This window comes from Henckelia pumila, chromosome 1 (genome assembly GCF_033568475.1).
Source record: "Henckelia pumila isolate YLH828 chromosome 1, ASM3356847v2, whole genome shotgun sequence".
Classification (NCBI taxonomy): Eukaryota; Viridiplantae; Streptophyta; class Magnoliopsida; order Lamiales; family Gesneriaceae; genus Henckelia; species Henckelia pumila.
In genome coordinates this window covers 51,030,779-51,053,334 of record NC_133120.1, presented here as the reverse complement: position 1 = coordinate 51,053,334, position 22,556 = coordinate 51,030,779, and the positions used below count along the sequence as shown (strand labels likewise).

General features: G+C 36.7%; 1 long non-coding RNA gene across 1 annotated transcript; it reads right to left on the bottom strand.

The window, feature by feature from the left end:
- Positions 1–18,652: 18,652 nt before the first annotated feature.
- On the bottom strand, positions 18,653–19,635 carry LOC140874545 (uncharacterized). Its single transcript, XR_012148140.1, has 3 exons — positions 19,546–19,635; positions 19,351–19,437; positions 18,653–18,721 (listed from the first exon to the last, which is right to left on the bottom strand). It is a non-coding gene; the product is annotated as an uncharacterized lncRNA (long non-coding RNA).
- Positions 19,636–22,556: the final 2,921 nt, after the last annotated feature.

The window sequence follows — 22,556 nt, the reverse complement described above, 5'->3', positions numbered from 1 at the left end:
AATGAGATGACAAACTAGTCTCAGACTATTAGTGTGATTGCACCTCATTCGTACTTAGCATGTCGAGTTTGAAATATGGGAAGTTCCATCATTCACACTCAACAAAAATGCAGGAGTCTAGGAGTTCGTTCCACAATGGCAAAACATCACCTTGCAAAGAATAAGTAATTCGTGTAGAAACTGATGGAATAATATTTCTTTGATATATTCCCAAGAATGAATAAAAGAACGTTTATATACAACTAGAAAGCCTAAGAGATAAAAGGAAAAATATAATTACAAAATATACAGACGATAATATAGAATATATTCCTATAGGCCCCCTCAAGATGGTGAGCTCATAGAGACACCAATCTTGGAACACAGTAGACGCGGTCGAGCACTGGGAAGCGGCTTCGTGAGAGCATCAGCCAGCTGATCAGAGGTAGGGACATGAGAACATCGAATTTGTTTACTCTGAACCAGCTCACGAACAAAGTGGTAATCCAATGCAATATGTTTCATGCGAGAGTGGAAAACTGGATTAGCACAGAGATATGTAGCCCCAATGTTATCACAGTAGATAGAGACTTGGGAAGACCCAATAGCAACCCCGAGTTCTTGAAGAAGCGATCGAACCCATTGAATTTCGGCAGCAGTAGATGCAATGGCACGATATACAGCTTCACTAGATGAGAGAGCAATAGTCCCTTTCTTTTTGGAGCTCCAGGAGATAGGGGTCGAGCCCAAGAACACAATATATGCGCCAGTGGAAGTGCGATCATCAAGATCACCATCCCAATCCGCATCACAGTAAGCATGCAAAGTCATAGAAGAACTTTTCTGAAGAAAAAGACCATAGGAGCGTGTACCATTTAAATAGCGCAAGAGACGCTTGACGGCACCCTAGTGAAAGGAAGAAGGCGAGTGCATGAACTGGGATAGCTTTAACAGCAAAGGCAATCTCAGGACGAGTAAAAGAGAGATACTACAGACTGCCCACCGTTTGACGATACAATGTAGCATCAGCAAGTGGAGAACCGTACAGAAGGTGTAGAGACACCGACGTGGTAAGCGGAGTTGAAACTGGTTTGGATTTTGCCATGTTCGTCTTGTTGAGAACATCAAGAAGATATTTTTTTCTGCGATAGACAAAGGCGTCCTGCATAGGGAGCAACCTCCACACCAAAAAAAATAAGATAAGGAACAGAGATCCTTGACAAAAAAACGGCTGCTTAGGCGATCGATGAAGGTCTGGAGAGCATCAGAATTATTTCCTGTGAGAATGAGATCATCAACATATACAAAAACATACATAGTAATGCCGCCATAGCAAAAAAAAAATTTGAGATGTGTCAGCAAAAGAGCAAGTAAATCCAACACTGAGAACAAACTGACGAAGCGTCGTGTACCAAGCGTGCAGTGCCTGCTTGAGACCATAGATTTCCTTGTTCAGTTTACATACATAGGAGGGGAGCGAACTATCAACAAAACCAGGCAGTTGCGCCATATAAACACAATCGGCCAGATAACCCTGCAGAAAAGCTTTATTAACACTCATTTTACGAAGAGACCACCCATTGGAGACAGCCAGAGATAAGAGAATGCGAACAGTAGTGGGTTTCGCTACAGGATTGAAAGTGTCCGAGTAATCAAGACCAGGACGCTGATGAAAGCCCTTGGCAACAAGGCGATCCTTGTAGCAATCAACAAAGCCATCCGGATTTCATTTGATCTGAAACACCCATTTAAAACCAACCACATTTTGAGAGACATCATAGGGAACAAGATCCCATGTGTGATTACGAATAAGAGCATCAAACTCCTAAGACATGGCCGCACACCAGTGCGGGTCCTTGAGAGCGGAAGTATAGGTGGTGGGTTCGGAGGAAGTGGAGTCAGGAATGACAGCGAATGCAAAGAGTAGGTTTGGTTTGAAGATTTTGTTTTTGGAGCGGGTAACCATAGGATGTGTGGTAGATGTGTGTATAGGGGGCTTGGTCGTTTGGGTAGGTAGAGGTGGTGAGTCGGGCGTGGTATGGGCAGGGGTCGGGATTGGTGTAGCAGGAGTGCAGATGGGGGGCACAGGGCATGGCTGAGGGGGAGAGGATAGTGAAGGATCAGCAACCAGGGAATCCTCCATCGGCACAACAGACGGCACACTCAGAGACGGGCCAGCATCAAAACCACAACTGGCAAAGGGAAATGCAGACTTGATAAAGACAACATGACGTGAGACGAAGATTTTGCCAGATGAGAGTTCATAAGACAGATAAGCACTTTGGGTGAGAGAGTAACCAAGGAAGACACAATGGGATGAGCGCGAGGTAAGTTTGTGGGGAGAATATGTGCGAAGCCAGGGGTAGCAAATACAACCAAATATACAAAGTTTAGAGAGATTGGGTGGGACACCGAGCAAATGCTCAAAAGAGGACTTGTAAGACAGGTTGCGTTTAGGCATTTGATTGATGAGGTAAACCACGGTGGCAAGGGCAAAAGGCCAAAATTTAGTGGCGACAGAAGCATGATGGAGAAGCGTTAGACAACTCTCAACAACATGACGATGACGACGTTCAGAGAAGCCATTGTGTTCGGGAGTATGGGGAGGAGTAGTCAGGTGAGAAATTCCATGTAGACTGAGAAATTCTTTGAGATCAAGGAATTCACCACCATTATCAGTGTAGAGGGTGAGGATAGGACGACCAAAAAGTTTTTCAACAAGTGACTTGAAACACCGAAAAACAGAGAGCACATCCGACTTATGTTTTAAAGGGTAAAGCCAGATATATTTGTTGTAGTGGTCAACAAAAATAACATAATATTTATAGCCATCACAGGAGATAACATGAGATGTCCAGACATCAAAAAATATAAGTTCAAGAGAAGACTGAGAAGATAAATAAGAATCATGAAAAGGTAATTTATGAATTTTATTGCACTTGAAAGAGTTACAATTGAAATGACTCAGCGGAGTATTAAAGGAAGACAACGACTTAGACATCACTAATTGGCGTAGGACTCGATCAGACGGATGACCTAGATGATGATGACAGACAGGCAGGGAAACTAAAGAGGAAGTAAAAGCCAGTGGTGATGATGATGGAGGTTTAGACCAGGAGTAGACACCATTCTTAAGCGGAACCTGATGGAGAATTGCTCCGGTACAACGGTCCTTCACTTGAAAAGCAGAGGAGTAGAACAAAACCAAGACATCATTAGATTTACACACTTGTGAAACAGATAAAAGATTCTTTGTAATGGAGGGCACAAACAAGGCATGAGTAAAGTGAGAGAAGCAGGGTTAAAGGGTGGTGAGGGACAACCTGTGTGGGTGATGGGAAGACCAGTGCCATCACAAACTTACACCATCGGTACCCACATAAAGGTCATGAAGGGGAAAATTTGCAAGATGAGAGGCCACGTGATGAGTGGCGCCAGAGTCGAGAATCCAATCAGATAGAGAAGGCAAGGCAAGCAAGTAAGCGGCTGGTGAAGCAGAGGGTCCAAAGGCAGAGTACGATGGCCCAAAAGATGATGTAGGAGTTGGCAGATAATTGAAATCCGGGCAACGTTTGGCGGAATTCCCCTGACGATCGTAGATCTCACAGTGCCCAAGATAAGGGCGAGGAACACGCTGCACATTCGCCAATGGGTGTGATGGCGGCGGTGGCCATGAGGACAAGACATCGGGTGAGTGGACTGGTTGGGTCGGAGGGACGACAGATGAAGTTTGGACAAGCGGCAAACGGAGGTAGCCGCCACTCGATCTGGCAGACGTGTTTGCGGTGGCCGGAAGGGTGATCTGAGTGTCCCGCGAGCATTAAGATGTGCTTCATGATTGAGGAGTTTATCATGCAGTTCCTCAAATGAGATTGCAGAATCACGAGCCTGAATAACATGAGAAAGTTTTTTATATTCATCATCCAGAGCATGAAGAACTTCGATCATAAGATCCACGATGTCAACCGGTGAGTGCATGAGAGCCAGTTCATCAGCTTTGGATTCGATGAACTGCATGAATTCGGTTATGGACTGAGAGCCCTTTACGGGTTTGCAAAGCTGCATCTTTAATTGAGTGATTCTCCCACGAGAGGGCTTGTGATGGTTTTCCAAGAATCTTCAGATGTGGTGGCAGTGGCAATAAACGGAATCAGCGAGGAAGACATGGATCCAATGATAATATTCAAAATCAGTTGATCCTGATGAATCCAGGCGGTTTACTCAGGATTCAGCGTGGTAGTGGTGGAGGTGGTGACGATTTGGGTGGACAGGGATGAGAGCCATCAACAAATCCAAGCAGATCATGACTAGTAAGGAGGGTCGTGAACTGCAGTCACCATGACAGAAAGTTGAAGGAGGTGAGCTTCAAGGGCGCGTGAGCAGCAGCATTGAAGGAGATCGGAGTTGCAGGAGTAGCAGCAGGAGTAGTGGTGGAAGCCATGGGAAGCATCGGTGATCGGCACGGCGAACAGGGACGGCGGCAGCGGCTGCGTGTAGTAGGGTTAGGAAAATTTAGTGGCGTAGGCCAGAGACTTTTGATACCATGTAGAAACTGATGGAATAATATTTCTTTGATATATTCCCAAGAATAAATACAAGAACATTTATATACAACTAGAAAGCCTTAGAGATAAAAGAAAAAAATATAATTACAAAATATACAGACGATAATATAGAACATATTTCAAGATATAGAATATAATCCAATAATTCGAGCATACTCAGGCATATGCTTACAATCAGATCATAAATCGCCCAGGCTTAGATTTGTATTTAAGCATATCAAATTCTCAGATTTTAGATAATATTCATATTTATGTTTACATTGTGCCATAAGCTGATATGCTAATAATGAATTAACAGCTTTTAAGGCTCCTATTCCATCTACAACCATCCCCCACTTACATTTTTCTGAAACTATGGCACAAAATATACAATGCACCTAAATAAGTTCTATAATATTAGCTATGACTCATCCTGTAACGTCCGCTATTTTCTTATCATTTAAAATAATATAATCTAAAATAATATAAAAATATTGATTTTTTTTAAAAATAAAGTGGGGAAGGGATGAACACAAAAATAAATTCCTTCAAATAAATTAACAGAAATCTCATAACTTCTAACGGTGCATAAACTAAATTAAAATATAGCAAAACTAACATTAAGGAAAATTCTGGCATCTCAAAAAAATTAAAAATATTCAACTACCAATCATAAATAAAAATTCATAAATCATTTTTCTAAAATCGCGGAAACATCATGGTCTTGGATAGGCGTCTGCTCACAACCACCACTCTCGCTAGACTGCACCGCATCAATCATCCTCACTTGCACCGATGAAATCTAGTGAGCCTAAAGGCCCAGCAAATATTACCGAAAATAACAAATACATAAATATATACTTTAAAATTTTCTTTTTCGTTTAAACCTTAATCATCTTAGCTTTTTCACATACAAGCATGCACACACAAGCACACAAACCTCCACTTTTCTTTAAAATTTACACCTTTACTCTTGACACTTCAAACATAACACCTCATACTTTTTCTTTTATACCTCAACATAACCTCAAAATAATAACGCCTCAAAACATTTTCCATTATTTTGACCTATGGATCTGAAACTTTACTCTTCTTTCATAATGGTCGCTTGTTCAAGCTTATACAATGATATCCAGGTTGAAGGGGCATCATGATCCGAGAGCCTACATCCAAACTTCGTCTTCTTTAGTGGAGGGGCATCATGACCCGAAAGCCTACATCCACACTATGTCTAAAATATTTTTACACCTTCAATTCGTAACTTCACCACAAGTCTAAAATATTTTTACACCTTTATTTTCCTCAAAACTCAACACAACACACACCAAAACGCCCCGAACACACACTAACGCACGCTGGACAGCACATACAAACACTCAAAATACACCCAAACTCACACACACTACATCCAAAAAACAAACACACACGACACCCACCCACACCCACATGTATACACACATACCAGAACTAAAATACATGCACCAGTACAAAAATACACAAACTAATACGCCTAAAACACATACACATACACATAAGCAGAACACACACACACACACACACACAGAACACACACACATGTACGTACACACACATTTCTCACACCCACACACATGCACACATTATACACACAGTATATGTGTACTTTTCACATATATGTACTGTATACATGTAGAGTACCTGTATATGGGCAGTACACATATGTATACACACACTGTTTCCCCTCCAAACATACACACATGCATTAAATCTTCTGTATTTGCGTATACATACCATCAAATCATCAAGATCAATAAAATTACATCAAATCTTTTTTAAGAATATATCGCTTCATCGATGTTTCAAAAAAATGGAATATACTTGCCTTTAACCGTAGTATCGATGATCTGGAGATGATTCTGGGATCGAAGCGTGCCCGGAACACGATCGGAAGGCAACAAGAACCAAAGATGGAGAACCCTAGCCTATCCGCCCCTCTCTTCTCACATTTCTTTCTTCTTCTCTCGTTCCTATTTTTTTTGTACGCCTATTTCTTTTCTTTTGTTTGGGTTTTAATTAAAATCTGAAGCCCGGTCCAACTAATAATCTAATATACATATTATTATAATTCTAATAGCTCGGTCCAACTCTAATCTAATTATATAAATATATCTCACTCAATAAACAGCCCATTAATCAGAAAAAAATAAAACTTATTTATTATACCTTTTATCGTGTCCGAGTATCTCTTCACCAGAATAAATCCAAAAATCATCTCCTAAAATTTAAAAATCTGAAATAACAGTGAACGTCAGCATAATAAAATTAAATCTAACACATAAAAATTTAATCTTTTAAACTTTTTAAAATCAATCAAATATCATGCATGTGGTCAGTTCGGTCACTTAAATTTTGGGGCGTTACAGATCCGTCCTCTTTATCACTAACGGAAATAAAATTATTCTTAAAATTTATAGTATTCTCATATAAGCATAATATTTGGAAAAAAACGACTAAGTGTGAAAATGTAAAAACTTCACCTTATGATGCGATCATGGATAGTTCGCATATTGATCAAGTAGCTAAAGATCCGTTGGAGATACCACAAGGACCAGTTACGAGAGGCCGAGCTTAAAAGTTTAAGGAAGCACTTCAATCCTTGATATTGAAGTCATACGAGGACGTTGGATTTCTTGGTATTCAGTTTGGAGGATGTTCTAATCTTATTGAGGTCAAAGGAGGTCAAGAAAGTGAAGAAATTGAAGACCAAGCTCGAAGCTGCGGCGCGCCCGCGCCTTCGATTAGCGAACCAACGGCGCGCCCGCGCGTCCGGATATCAAATTGACGAAGTTTTGCGAACTCTCAGCGCGCCCGCGCTGCCTTCTAGCGCGCCCGCTCCATGTCCTGTGCAACTGCGGTGCGCCCGCGCCAAGACCTAGCGCGCCCGCCCCAACGTATTTTACACACACCAAAGGTGTTTGTGTGTGTGCGAGATATTATGCTTATTTTGATATTTTATGCTATTTTTTAGTTTTTTTTATTCCTACTAGGAAACTTTAGGAGATATCTTTGATATCTTTTTGTTTTATTTTGTGTTATCTTTCAATATTTTGTGTTGTAATATAAATACTACAATATTCATTATTTTTGGAGAACAATTAAGATTTTCAGATTATTGATTATTCAATACAAAATTCTCTCTATAATTTTATCAAAGCTTTTGCTTTACCCCAAAATCAAACTTATCAAAGTTCATAGCTCTGTGGCGTTTGTCAGTTGATTTTCAATTGGGTTGACAAATACAGGTTCCTTTGAAGGTCTAATTTAATTATTGATTGTTTTTCTATCGTGATTCTCTATTGCTAGTTACAGGTTCAACTAGAGGTGGAGATCCAAATCTGTTACTTGTTTCAAAGTCGGGACAAAATCTTTGAATTTTTTTGTTATCGAATTGAGGTGCGATTCGTTGTAATCGTTTTGCCTTTCATACATAAGATTCACATCATTTGGTATCAAAGCTTAAGGGTTTGATTCAAGTAAGTCGTATCCTTCTTTAATCTATATTCTTTCTTCGTTCTTCGTTCATCTTTCCTTGTTCTTCGTTTTCATCTCTCTCATCTCAAATTTATGTGTCATTCTTTCAAACTTGTTATCCAAGTCTCGTGTCTTGTGCTACAAGTTATAAATTCAAAAAAAAAAAGAGAAAATTCGAAATTAAAAAAAAGTGATTTGAAATCGGTCAAAAAAAAAAGTAGAGACCGAAATTGTCAAAAAAAAAAAGGAAGCAAAATAACTTGTGGTCAAAATTTCTTGTGTCTTGTGAGTATTGAGTGCCAAGTCTATTTCAATCTTCATAAAGTCAATTTCTTATTTTTTGTGCAATCTACTTGAGTCGATTGGCAAGTGTTTACAAGTTTTGAACTTGTGAGTTTTATATTTAAAATCATAAAGAATAAGCTATTCCATAAATTTTGAGTGGAAGGAAAACGAGTGTTTGAGTGATTCGTTTGGAGTGAACTGTGAGAACTTGTGTGAGGAATTTTATTACTAACCTTTTCTTGCAGGTACCATGAATCCTAATAAAGATGCTAGTGAAAGTGTGAACCAAGAAATTTCCAAGGTTCAAATGGAGGCGTTGAAGGGGCAATTTACTAAGGTGATGAGGTCGGAGTTGGAGCCTCTTCATGAGCGGATGAGTAAATTGGAGGAGAGTAGTGGTAGTGAAAAAAAAAATAAAGATAGGAAGGGGAATGATTTTGAAGGTGATGAGGAGAGTTTTGATGAGAATTGGGATGGGGAGAGAAGATTACATGGGGGTAGACATAGGCGAGAAGCGGTACGTGGAAAATATACGGAGGGAAGTAAGGAGGATGGAAATATTAGTAGTATTAAGATGAAAATTCCAGCGTTTCATGGAAAATCTGACCCGGAGGCGTATTTGGAATGGGAGAAGCATGTGGAGTTTCTGTTTTATTGTCATCACTATTCTGACCTTAAGAAAGTGAGGTTGGCAGTGGTTGAGTTTGTAGACTATGCATTAATCTGGTGGGATCAATTAGTGACGACTAGAAGGAGGTGTGGAGAGCCACCTATTGAGATGTGGGAGGAGATGAAGCGTGTCATGAAGAATCGGTTTGTGCCTAACTATTATTATCGTGATATGTACAGGCGTTTACAAACTCTGAAGCAAGGTCCAAGAAGCGTGGAGGATTACTACAAGGAGTTGGAAACCACGATGATCCGGACCAACATTGAGGAGGATAATGAAGCTACAATGGCCAGATTTTTGTGTGGTTTGAATAGAGAGATCCAAGATCAAGTGGAACTTCGCCACTGTTTTGATTTGGATGAGACGGTACAGACGGCCATGAAGGTGGAGCAGCAGCTCAAGAGGAGAGGAGCTGGTCGATTTTCTACAGGTGGAGGATCATCGACTTCTTGGCGTCCAAACGTTGCAAAACGGGAGGACAACAAGCCGGTGTCCAAGACAAAATTTGACACCAAAGTGGAGGCACCAAAACAAGTGAGTAAAGGTACAACTGAAACTACTAACACTCGTTCTAGAGATATTAAATGCTTTATATGCCAAGGTGTTGGTCATATTGCCAGTCAGTGTCCTAATAAAAAAATTATAATTATGAATGATGGTGGTGAGATTGAGTCGGAGAGTGAGGAGGAAAATTATGATGGTATGCCTGCGTTGGAGGATCCCGATGAAGAGGGATATGATGCGGTGGTCGGAGAATTATTAGTGACTAGGAGAGTGTTGAATGTACAACAAAAGGAGGAGGAAGAAACTCAAAGGGAAAATTTATTCCATACTAGGTGCTTTGTGAATAACAAAGTGTGTAGTGTTATTATTGATAGCGGGAGTTGCACTAATAAAGCATCCTCAACCTTATAAATTGCAGTGGTTTAATGATAGTTCGGAGGTGAGAGTGCATAAGCGGGTGGTGGTACCGTTTTCCATTGGTAAGTATGTAGATGAAGTGTTGTGTGATGTGGTGCATATGCAAGCTTGTCATATTTTGTTGGGTAGGCCGTGGCAATTTGATAGGAAGGTGATACATGACGGTTTTAAAAATCGTTATTCTTTTACCTTGAAAAAAGAGCCTATTGTATTGTTACCTATGACTCCAAAGCAAGTGTTGGAGGACCATTTGAAAAAGAAAAAGAAAAAGAAAGAAGAGACCGAAAAAAAGAGTGAACAAAAAAGTGAGATGGCCTTAGAAAAAAAGATTTAGAGAGAAAAAGATAAAAAAAAAATTGAGGGAAAGAGGCCGATAAAAAAATATGTATGGCCCAAAAGAGTGAGTTGCGAGAGATTTTACATGTGCATACTTCACTTGTGTTGATTTTCTATAAGAAGATTCTCCTTAACACAAGTTATATAGCCGAAAATCTTCCTAGCAATGTTGTTTCTCTTTTACAGGAATTTGAAGATTTATTTCTGGAGGATTTGCCTCAAGGATTACCACCTTTGAGGGGGATTGAGCATCAAATTGACCTTGTGCCCGGAAGTGCTTTGCCAAATCGTCCAGCTTATAGGAGTAACCCGGAGAAAACAAAAGAACTACAAAGGCAGGTAAGTGAACTTCTCGAAAAGGGATTTGTGCATGAGTTTATGTCTCCTTGTGCAGTACCTGTTTTGTTAGTTTCTAAGAAAGACGGTTCATGGAGAATGTGTGGGGATTGTAGAGCCATTAACAATATTACCATCAAGTATAGGCATCCTATTCCTAGACTAGATGATATGTTGGATGAGTTGTATGGTTCTAGCATTTTTAGTAAAATTGATTTAAAAAGTGGTTACCATCAAATTAGGATGAGAGAAGGTGATGAATGGAAAACTGCTTTTAAAACCAAATATGGCTTGTATGAGTGGTTGGTTATGCCCTTTGGATTAACTAATGCACCTAGCACTTTTATGAGATTGATGAATCATGTATTGCGTGCATATATTGGGATGTTTGTTGTGGTTACTTTGATGATATCTTCGTGTATAGCAAGAATTTGAAAGAACATGTGAAACACTTGAGAATTGTGCTAATCACACTAAAAGTTGAATATTTATATGCCAACTTGAAGAAATGTGTGTTTTGTACAAAAGAACTAGTGTTTCTTGGCTTTGTTGTGAGTTCCCAAGGTGTCAGAGTTGATGAGGACAAGGTAAGTGCAATTCGAGATTGGCCAGCGCCTACTTCTATTGGTCAAGTTCGAAGTTTTCATGGTCTTGCAAGTTTCTATAGGAGATTTGTGAAAGATTTCAGCACTTTGGCGGCTCCTATGACTGCGGTGATCAAGAAAAACGTTCCATTCCATTGGGGCGAGGAACAAGAGAAGTCTTTTGAAATTATTAAGCAAAAGTTAATTAATGCTCCTTTACTTGTATTACCCGATTTTTCTAATACTTTTGAAATTGAATGTGATGCGTCAGGTGTAGGAATTGGCGGAGTCTTGATGCAAGGTGGAAGACCAATTGCATACTTTAGTGAGAAGCTAAATGGAGCAGCGTTGAATTATCCTACATACGACAAGGAGTTCTATGCCTTGGTTTGTGTGCTTGAAACGTGGTAGCATTATTTGAAGCCAAAAGAATTTGTGATTCATACGGATCATGAGTCCTTGAAGAATCTCAAAGGACAACAAAATTTGAACAAGAGACATGCTAAGTGGGTGGCATTTGTAGAGAAATTTCCTTATATTATCAAGTACAAGCAAGGGAAGGAAAATGTGGTAGCGGATGCTCTATCACGAAGGTATGTGCTTTTATCTACTCTAGATTCTAAATTCTTAGGGTTTGAGTATGTGAAGGAGTTATATACTAGTGATCTCGATTTTGGTAAGATATATGCATCATGTTTGCATGGTCCAAAAGATAAATTCTTCATGCATGATGGGTATTTGTTTAAGGAGGATAAGTTGTGTGTTCCTAAGTCGTCTATTCGTGAATTACTTGTTAGGGCATCACATGGGGGTGGTTTAATGGGACATTTTGGTGTGTCTAAAACTTATGAAACTTTGCATTAACATTTTTATTGGCCACATATGAAGCATGATGTTGAGAAAATTTGCGAAAGATGTGTGACTTGTAGGAAGGCAAAATCTAGACAACAACCACATGGTTTGTATACTCCACTTCCTGTTCCTAGTGAACCGTGGGTAGATATTTCTATGGATTTTTTTTTAGGACTACCGAGGTCTAAGAAGGGGAGGGATTCAATTTTTGTTGTGGTTGATAGATTTTCTAAGATGGCTCATTTTATTGCGTGTCATAAATCTGATGATGCATCTCATGTTGCGGACTTGTTTTTCAATGAAATTGTTAGGTTGCATGGCATGCCTAGGAGTATTGTGTCTGATAGAGATACTCATTTCTTGAGCTACTTTTGGAAAACATTATGGTGCAAGCTTGGTACTAAATTACTATTTTCAACTACATGTCATCCTCAAACGGATAGTCAAACTGAGGTTGTTAATAGGACGTTAAGAACTTTGTTGCGTACTATAATTAAGAAGAATTTGAAAAGTTGGGAAGAATGTTTGTCATTTGTTGAGTTTGCATATAATCGTAGTGTGCATTCTACTACAAATTTTTCACCATTTGAAATTGTGTATGGTTTTAATCCTTTAACCCCATTGGATTTAATGTCTTTTCCTATGAGTGAAAGGGTTAATTTGGATGGAAAGAAAAAGGCTGAGTTTGTGAGAAATTTGCATGAAAAGGTGAAAGCGAACATCGAGAAAAAGAACTTGCAATACACAAAGAAAGCAAACAAAGGTAAAAATAAGGTTGTATTTGAACCCGATGATTGGGTTTGGTTGCATTTGAAGAAGGAGCGTTTTCCAGAGTAGCGGCATTTTAAGTTTTTACCAAGAGGCGATGGACCTTTTCAAGTTGTGGAAAGAATCAATGACAATGCTTACAAATTAGATTTGCCAGGTGAGTATAATGTCAGTGCTACTTTTAATGTTTCTGATTTATCTCCGTTTGATGTAGGTGATGATCAAGATTTGAGGACAAATCCTTTTCAAGAAGGGGAGGATGATGCGATCATGGATAGTTCGCATGCTGATCAAGTGGCTAAGGATCCGTTCGAGATACCACAAGGACCAGTTACGAGAGGCCGAGCTCAGAAGTTTAAGGAAGCACTTCAATCCTTGATATTGAAGTCATACGAGGACGTTGGATTTCTTGATATTCAGTTTGGAGGATGTTCTAATCTTATTGAGGTCAAAGGAGGTCAAGAAAGTGAAGAAATTGAAGACCAAGCTCGAAGCTGCGGCGCGCCCGCGCCTTTGATTAGCGAACCAATGGCGCGCCTGCGCGTCTGGATATCAAATTGACGAAGTTTTGCGAACTCTCGGTGCACCTGCGCTGCCTTCTCGCGCGCCCGCGCCGTGTCTTGCGCAACTTCGGCGCACCCGCCCCGACATATTTTACACACACCGAAGGTGTTTGTGTGTGTGCGAGATATTATGCTTATTTTGATATTTTATGCTATTTTTAAGTTTTTTTATTCCTACTAGAAAACTTTAGGAGATATCTTTGATATCTTTTTGTTTTATTTTGTGTTATCTTTCAATATTTTGGATTGTAATATAAATAATTTTTGGAGAACAATTAAGATTTTCAGATTATTGATTATTCAATACAAAATTCTCTCTAGAATTTTATCAAATCTTTTGCTTTACCCCAAAATCAAACTTATCAAAGTTCATAGATTTGTGGCGTTTGTCAATCGATTTTCAATTGGGTTGTCAAAGAGAGGTTCCTTTGAAGGTCTAATTGAATTATTGATTGTTTTTCTATCCTGACTCTCTGTTGCTAGTTACAGGTTCAACTAGTGGTGGAGATCCAAATCTGTTACTTGTTTCAAAGTCGGGACAAAATCTTTGAATTCTTTTGTTATCGAATTGAGGTTCGATTCATTGTAATCATGTTGCCTTTCATACATAAGATTCACATCACCTTATCTAGACAAAAAAAATTCCGCTTTGTAACGAGTAAGAATTATCCAAATACAATTATGAAGCACATTCAATCCAAAAATATTTCAAAGTGCTTAAAAGTCTCATACACAGTTATAATCATACATATCAGCAGAAGATCATGAAAAGAATACTTGATATCTGAAGTTAGTCATAAAGAACTTGATATTTAATTTTCTAACCTGAAGAAGAAACATTAGCCTAAAGTCCTCGTAGGGTACATGTCGATGTTTCCTATGCAACAAGGCAAGAATGTATTAATCATTTGGAGAATGGAAAATTTCAAAGCACAGATAATATTTGTCAATATACATATAAAACAATTGGGCCAAAATAGGGGGAGCAAAGGCCAGTTCTCCATATTAACATATATCACACGAGTATTTTGCCAAAACAAAAGAATTATTCAGTTTTCCCAGTAAAGATTTGAAGCCTCAAACTAGAACCAAAATCAAGGAACTTCTACTCAAAATGTGCAAAATATTTTCCTAATTTCAGCTCCGATTTCATGGCACAAAACACAAAATTCCATCCAAGATTAATTTCAGCAAACCAAATAACATAAAAAGGGAAAGAATCCATAAACCATCAAGAACTTAAAATACTGAAACCATCACCAAATCAAATAAATACCAGATGTAAAATTTATAATTATGTATATTGGTTTCTGATATGAATCTAGGAGGTGCTCGGATATTCATATTGTTCCAAGAAATGCCTCTTAATTTGTCATCAAGAATTGAAGGATTTGGGATCCATGAAAATTTAGTTGGAGAGCATGGAAGTAACTTTGGAAATTATTATGATATTTCCAAGACCAAAGGGATCAAGAAAGTGAAGAAAAATTGAAGAAAATGCTAAAACGAAGTCAAATGGGTCAAATTCAAGGCGCGCCCGCGCTATGTTTTGCAAACACGAAGCGCGCCCGCACTACCAATCTCGCGCGCCCACACTACGTTCTCTCACAAAAACTTCGGCGTGTTTGTGTGTGTGCGTGGTTTTTGATATATTTTTTATATATTTAGATATATTGTGTTATTTTGAGTCTTTTAAGTTTATTATGAAACTTTTGAAAGATATCTTAAATATCTTTAGATATATTTCTGCGATATCTTATATTATTTTGTATTTGTATTATAATACAACAAAAACATTTATTATTGAATAACATAGATCATATTATTGATTTTTATCAATTCTTAAAATTCTCTCTAGAATTTTGTCAATGCTTTGCTTTGTTCTTATCAAATCAAACTTATCAAAGTTTCATAAACTTTGTGGCATTTTTCAATTGATTTTTCACTTGGGTTGTCAAAGACAGGTTCCTTTGAAGGTTCAATTGAATTGTTGATTTTTTTCTTATTGTGATTATCTGTTGCTAGTTTTGTTGTAAACTATCCAAACTTGTTCAAAATATTGAGACATTATTATTGAATCTTTTTATTATTTAACTGAGGGTACGATTAGTTTATAATCGTGTTTGCTTTTCATGCATCCAAGATTTGCATCATTTGGTATCAATGCTTAAGGTTCCATTGATTTAAGTAAGTCGTATCTTTCAATTTGTTCTTCTTATCTATTCTTCATTCTTTATCTCTCGTTCTTCGTTCTTCGCTGGAATCTATCCTTTGTCGAATTTATAAGTTGTTTCTTTCAATCTCGTTGTCCATGTTTTCTTGTCTTGTGCTACAAGTTATCTTAAAATATATATATAAATATATATATATATATATTATTTCGGTAAAAAAAAAAGGGCAAAAAATTTTAAAAAAAATGTGGAAAAATAACTTGTGGCAAATTTATTTGTGTCTTGTTCATCCTTGGATGTCAAGTCCATTCTTTGTTCATAAGTCCTTTGCTTGTTTTTGCGCAGTCTACGTGAGTCGATTGGCACAAGTTTTGAACTTGTGAGTTTGATACACACAAAACCACAAAGCATAAGCTATTCCATATAATTGAGTGAAAAAAGAGTGCTTGAGTGATTTTATTTGGAGTGACTAGTGAGAATTTGTGTGAGGTAAATTTTATTACTAACCTTTTTTTTTTGCAGGTACGATGTCCTATAGAAATTATTTTGTTGGTGAAGATGATGAGTATATGGAGAGTAAAAGAAGATTTTATGGGTGTGGTAGTAATAAAAGAAAAGATGGATGTAGTAGTGAGGATTGGGGTAGTGAAAGGAGAAATTATTGGAGTAGGAGAGAGAGAAAAATCGATGGGTATAGTGATGTGTATAGAGATGATGATGGTTGTCGTGGAGAAAAAGATTTGAATATTATTTGGGTAGAATTAGGAAATGAAAGATTTCATGATTTTATTGAGATGAGAATTCGAAATTGTATTTGAAGTGGGAGAAAAAGGTAGAAAGTGTATTAGATGGCCATGATTATTCCGAAGCGCAAAAGGTTAAACTTGTCACAAATGAGTTTATCGGCTATGCTTCCACTTGGTGGGATAGATTGGTGGAGAATAGGAAAAGATGTGGAATGAACCGTATAGACACATGGGATGAGATGAAAAGAGCTATGCGGAAACGATTTTTTCCTAATCACTATGAGAGGAAAAGCGGAGTTCCAAAGCATGATTATCAAGGTACATATAAACTTTCAACTTTTCGTACTTGTGATATTGCATGCTTATGGTGTCATAGAAAAGATGAGCGTGATAGGATTCAATGTTTAAAGAAGATTATGATGAAAGTGTTGGATTCTAAAGTAGATGATGAATCCAATGTTTTAGTGGATGTTGATGCAAAAGTTGAAGTTGAAGTAGTTGAGAAAATTGAAGTTGATGATACTTCAACTATTGATGATGTGAGTGTTGAAATATGTTTGGTGGAGGGTGAATCCTTTTTTGATGAGAATTCTTCTATTGTGCATGTTGAGGATGACAATCTTGTTGGTATCACTTGTGAGTCTATTGATGAGTCTTGTAATTGTTCTATTATTTCTTTGCAATTGAATCCAAAAGAATTTCTTTAGGATCAATTGGAATTTGAAAAATTGAGTGATATGGCTGAAAAAAATAATGATAAAAAAATGAGATAACCATGGAAAAAGAAAAAAAAGAAAATTTAGAGACTGGAAGAAAGAGTGTACAAAAGAGTAAGATGACCTTTGAGAGAAAAAAAGGAGGAAAGAAAAGAGACCAATAAAAAAGAAAATATTATGGTCCAAAATTGTGAGGTTGAAATTTTTGTGCAATTGAACAAAATCCCTAAAGTACTTTTGTACAAAGAGGTTTTACCTCATTTTGATGATATAGCCGGTTCAATCCCGAGCAATGTTTGTTCTTCTTTGTAGGATTTTGGAGATGTGTTGATGAAGAAGCAAAGAAGATACAACATGTTGGATCCATGTGAAGTTGGTCACACACAAAGTGGGTTTAGATATTTGAGAGTTGTTCCATTTGAAATGTATGATTTAACTTTAAATGTTAAATACCAATGAATTGTCTACTTTCAAAGGTATGATCTCAATTCTCAATTGTTTGGATTTAATGACTTCGTTGAGTGATTTGTGACTATGCTATCTATGAAATATGATTTAATTAAAAATCGTGATCTTAAGTCTATTGAAATTTTGCATACTACAAGATTGAATGACTTGGATCGTATTGATTTGTTGAAGTCACTTTTTGATCTCAAGGTGTTTAAATCGTGGTAAGTTACGAGATTGAGTGATTTGGTTTATGTTGTTGTGTGTGAATGTTGCATGTATAGTATAGGTGGAAAGTCTTATTTTCTTGAGTGACTAGTAATGAGTTTTGGGCTAGCCAATGTGTGTAATACTTTCATGGGTTTGATGGATTATGTTTTGCATTCATCTATGGATAAATTTGTTGTGGTGTACTTTGATTATGTCATAGTATATAGAAAAATTTTGAATGGGCATGTTGAACATTTGATACTTGTGTTATTTATACATAGTGATGGGAATTTAAAAGTATGTGTATTGTGCACAAGAGAACTTCTTGTATTTTTTTTATGGTATGAGTCCTCATGAAAAGAGAGTTCTTGATGACACTACAACAAAAACGCTAAAAGACAAGGGTGAAAAACCGTTGTTAAAGGGGGATTTAAAACCGATGTTAATGGCTATGTTGTTAAAAACACGGTCATAGACAATGGTGAAAAACCGTTGTCTAAGATGTTAAACCACAACGGTGTATAAGCGTTGTATTATTGAAAATAAAACGATGTCTTATATCAAAAACGACATCGGTCTTACAACAGTTTTTCACCTTTGTCTTTGATCGTAATAGACAACAGTTTCACAACATTTTTTAACCGTTGTCTTTTAGTGTGTTTACAACGTTTTAAAACCGTTGTCTTTGATCAACATAAACAACGTTTTTTTAGAAAAAAAAAACGGTTGTGTTTAGTCTAATTAGCCACCAATTTTTTTTTTATCAAAATTAAAACCATTGTATTTTAGTCTAAATAAACAATCAATTTACAAAAACTAATTGCTCTCATATTTAAAACATCATAAAATGTGCATTAGTTGATCAAAACAACTTACAATTCTTACAAATTGATCATAATCTATCTAGTTTCGAGTAAATTAAGTTCAAAACATCAATTTAGATAAAATTATTGTGCTACAATCCTTGTATTTTCATTGTCAAATACTTTCTGGAACAAGGCATCACAAAAGCATCCACAAGCAATTCCCCCACTAACATCTTTAGCCCCTCTCCATCCAAACCTTTTTTCTCTTTGGACAGACCTACAATATAAAATAGACAAATGCAAAAGTAAGAAACTTAATTATAATATCAACAAAACTATGGAACTAAAGACGGAGTCCAATAACATAAGGATTATGGAAAAATATTTAAACACCCAGAAAGGAAAGATGAGCAAGAAGATTAAGTTGTATCAAAAGGAAAAACATTAGAAATATTTTAGAAGAGGGAGCAGTTTTCGTATGAGGTTGCAAGTGCTTGCATAAATAAGCTCTTCTCTCAGAAAATTTATGGATAAAACGTGAAAAGTACAAGTACTATATGCATCAAAAGCTGCTGCCATGGTTTTTTTGTATCAAGAGAAATTGATGATTCACAATCAAGGGACAATTAATCAATGCTAAAAGGTAGTAATATTAACCTGATTCTTAAACCAAAACCAAAGAACAGTAAATTACTAGATCGGAAAAAGTTCCAAATTCTAAACCAACAAAAGATCGAATCGGTTTTTTGAATAAGCAACCTTTAAATAGAACCTTTTTCAAAAGGACCAATAAATAGATTAGAAAGAAATCTAAATCTACATCCAACCATCTATTATATTTTTGGATATACCAATGTTCAAACACCGATGGTTAAAAACGCAAAATTATGAAATCCATATATATACCTAATCATAAATATGATCTTGTATGCATTCAGCCATCTCGGAGCGCACCTCATCAATTTCTTCCATAGTGTACTCTGCTTTCGTGAACTGGAAACACTCACATGAGGTATAGTATTAAAACCAACCATTAATGAATTCCTAAAATGAAATAAATATATATAATATTCAAATTGTATAAGAGAGAGATCATAGTACTATTGATCGTATTGAATCCCTCCCAATATTTGACACTTGTTCAGTAATATGTTTCATAAATCTCATTACGTAATAACCACATTGTTTCACGTCTGGTTGTCTAGGAGCCTATCATAAAAAAGTAAAATTATTAATGAAAAATATACCAATAAAAGAAAATCAGCTCGGTATAAAATTATATATACATGCCTGTATTACATCCCATTGCACACTTTTTCTTCCTTTTCTTCCCTTATTTGAATTAAACAATCTCAACGCCCTACGTATATAATGTACATTGATCAAAGTTGATGTATGACATGGCTAAGAGAATTCAACAATCACAACTAAATCAAATGCTTAAGAAAAAGGAATATGAACTCACATTTCCACCACATATTTCCAATCTTCGTCGTGAATGCGATGACTTAGAGAATCAAGCAAATAGACAGCCTCTTTGTAAGGTTCAATGACAGTAAGAATCCAATGACAACTACACACAATCACATAATTAGTACTGCACAAAATTCAATAAATTTTCAAAAATACAATAGAAAATGGTATTGCACATAATTCTGGCTTACCCGAGACTACTTGGCACCAAAACCAATTGATTTATCGATGCATCACTCAGTCTATCTGCTAAAACACTCGCTCTCAGATTCAACATTTCAATTTTGTTGGTTTCGTCTTGTGTAGTTTTCTGCAAACATGGAATGCTGTGTGGATTTACAAATATGAACTTATCGTCTTTCTTTTCTTTCACCAACCTTTTGTAAAGATGCCTATTATTTAAAATAAAAAAAAATCATTATACTGAATATGATACCAATTAAAGTTATACATCTTATACACAAATTACTAAGCTACAAAAAAAATTTAAGTTGCTGAAAGACTTACCACATGTAAGCAACTACACAATTTCCTGAAAGTGGCTCGAAGTGATATAAAGGACTGATGTCGTCAATGTGCAAATTCAACTCATAATCATCTCCAAATATCCCATGATCCAAACGCAGTGGTAAATTCTTGCCATCACGAAGAACATTCTTACAATAACAATACAACACGCGCAATGATCTTGGCACACTTGAAGCCAACAGCGGGTTCTCTCTTACAAAGGTAGTTTTCTTCCTCTGACGCTTTTAATTAATGTAATTGTAAACATGTTAAGTGAAATACTAAAGAATTCATCACAATTTACAAAGAAATATAAGTGCACATGTACCTCGTGCCGCAAGATAATCAAGTGTGTTGGCCAAGCCACATGTGTTCCCACGGCATCACCAACAAGTTCACATTCATGTGGAATCGGAACCGGCAAACGTGCTGATTTTTGTAGTGCTTCATCAATGGATACACGCATGCAATTCAACGGTAATGGAACACCATGCAGTAATTTACTAGGTCCATTGACCTCAAAAATTGTTCCACAAGCAACAACATCTGAGCTAGACTCCAATGTCAAAAATACCGGTTTACCCTAAAAAACAAATAACGAGATGAATTAGTGTCACTAACTCTTTATTTCACAAATATTAAGTAATCTATATAGCAACAAGTGATTAAATACCTGTAGAGAAACAGATTTTTCCACAACTTGCATCTCGATGTCATCCAAATCCTCATGATTAGGCGAATTGTTGATGGTTTTCAGAAAGGGTTCATCGAGCTTATGTAACTTCACCGAGCAACTACCTTTCTCACTGTCCAGAGCACCTTTTTTGTACACAAATGCTTCAAGTTTTTGAATACGTGTATCTTGTTTTTTTATTCGTGCATCTTGTTCGGATATTAATTTCTTAGCCTCCGACAACTCTTTCTTTTGCTCAATAACCAAATCTCTGTCAACATCGACATTCTTCCATACTCTACCAACATTAAAATATAATGTTGGAGTGATATGACCACCAACAGCCCTCACACGCCCACTATGTTCGTATGATTCAATATATATATATATTAATTTGATTATGGTGTGGATATTTTATATTTGTAAAGTTTCTTTTTCGTGTGGGGGAGGGTGACAGAAAATTTAATGGGTTTGAAAAGTTGATTGAGTGGTGAGGTATGTGAAAGCCTTTCTCATTTATGGTAACGGAAGACCCATTCTCCTATCCTCACTTGGCCTTATAAATTAGCTATATTTAAATATATTTCCAAATTAAATAGCCATAGAACAACGAAAACCATCAAATACACTTAGTATAATAATTAGCTACAAACCAAAAGAGGAGATTGATGTTCTTTTTTGGGGGAGGGGCGGTTGAAAGAAAGGAAAGGAAAAGAGGAGACTTATTTTATATATATATATATATATATATATATATATATATATATCGGCTGTTGTTGCCGAATCAAGGAGGTTGGGACACATAGAAATGATAGCCCAGCGATTCTCAGAGCTGGCCATGGCACATAGAGGGGAAGTTAAAGCTACTATAACCTCTGTTATTGCTCTACCTCCAGAAGAGCAGAAATAAGGCCATATACTTGGTCACTTGGACAAGGAAAGAAAGTTAAAAATAACTTCTATGCGCCTAAACTCGCGGTCTGCTCTACTTCCTCACGCCTCTCTTAATTTTTTCCTTCTCTTTCTTCTGTTTTCTTTCTCATTTCGTAATTTTTATTTTGTACGTCCAAGACCATGTTCTCCCCTCTATTATTTATTCCATACACATTAAATTCTCAAATAATAAAGATTGGTACATCTATTCAATGCCATGTTCTCCCCTTTATTATTTATTCCATACACACCTACTCAAATCTTTTGTTATCTTTTCCTTTTATTTATTGTTTTCTTATTCTGATTCCTTCTTTTCTTTCTTTATTATTTTATTTTGTTTGATTACTTTTCTTTTTTATTATTTAAACACACACAAACACATGATATATATATATATATATATATATATATATATATATATAGCTTGAACAAAAGATAAACACGAGCATTCTTTGTGGAATCGTGGTTGAATTCCAGCAAAATGTTTTAATATATATATATCTTGAACAGAAGATAAACACAAACA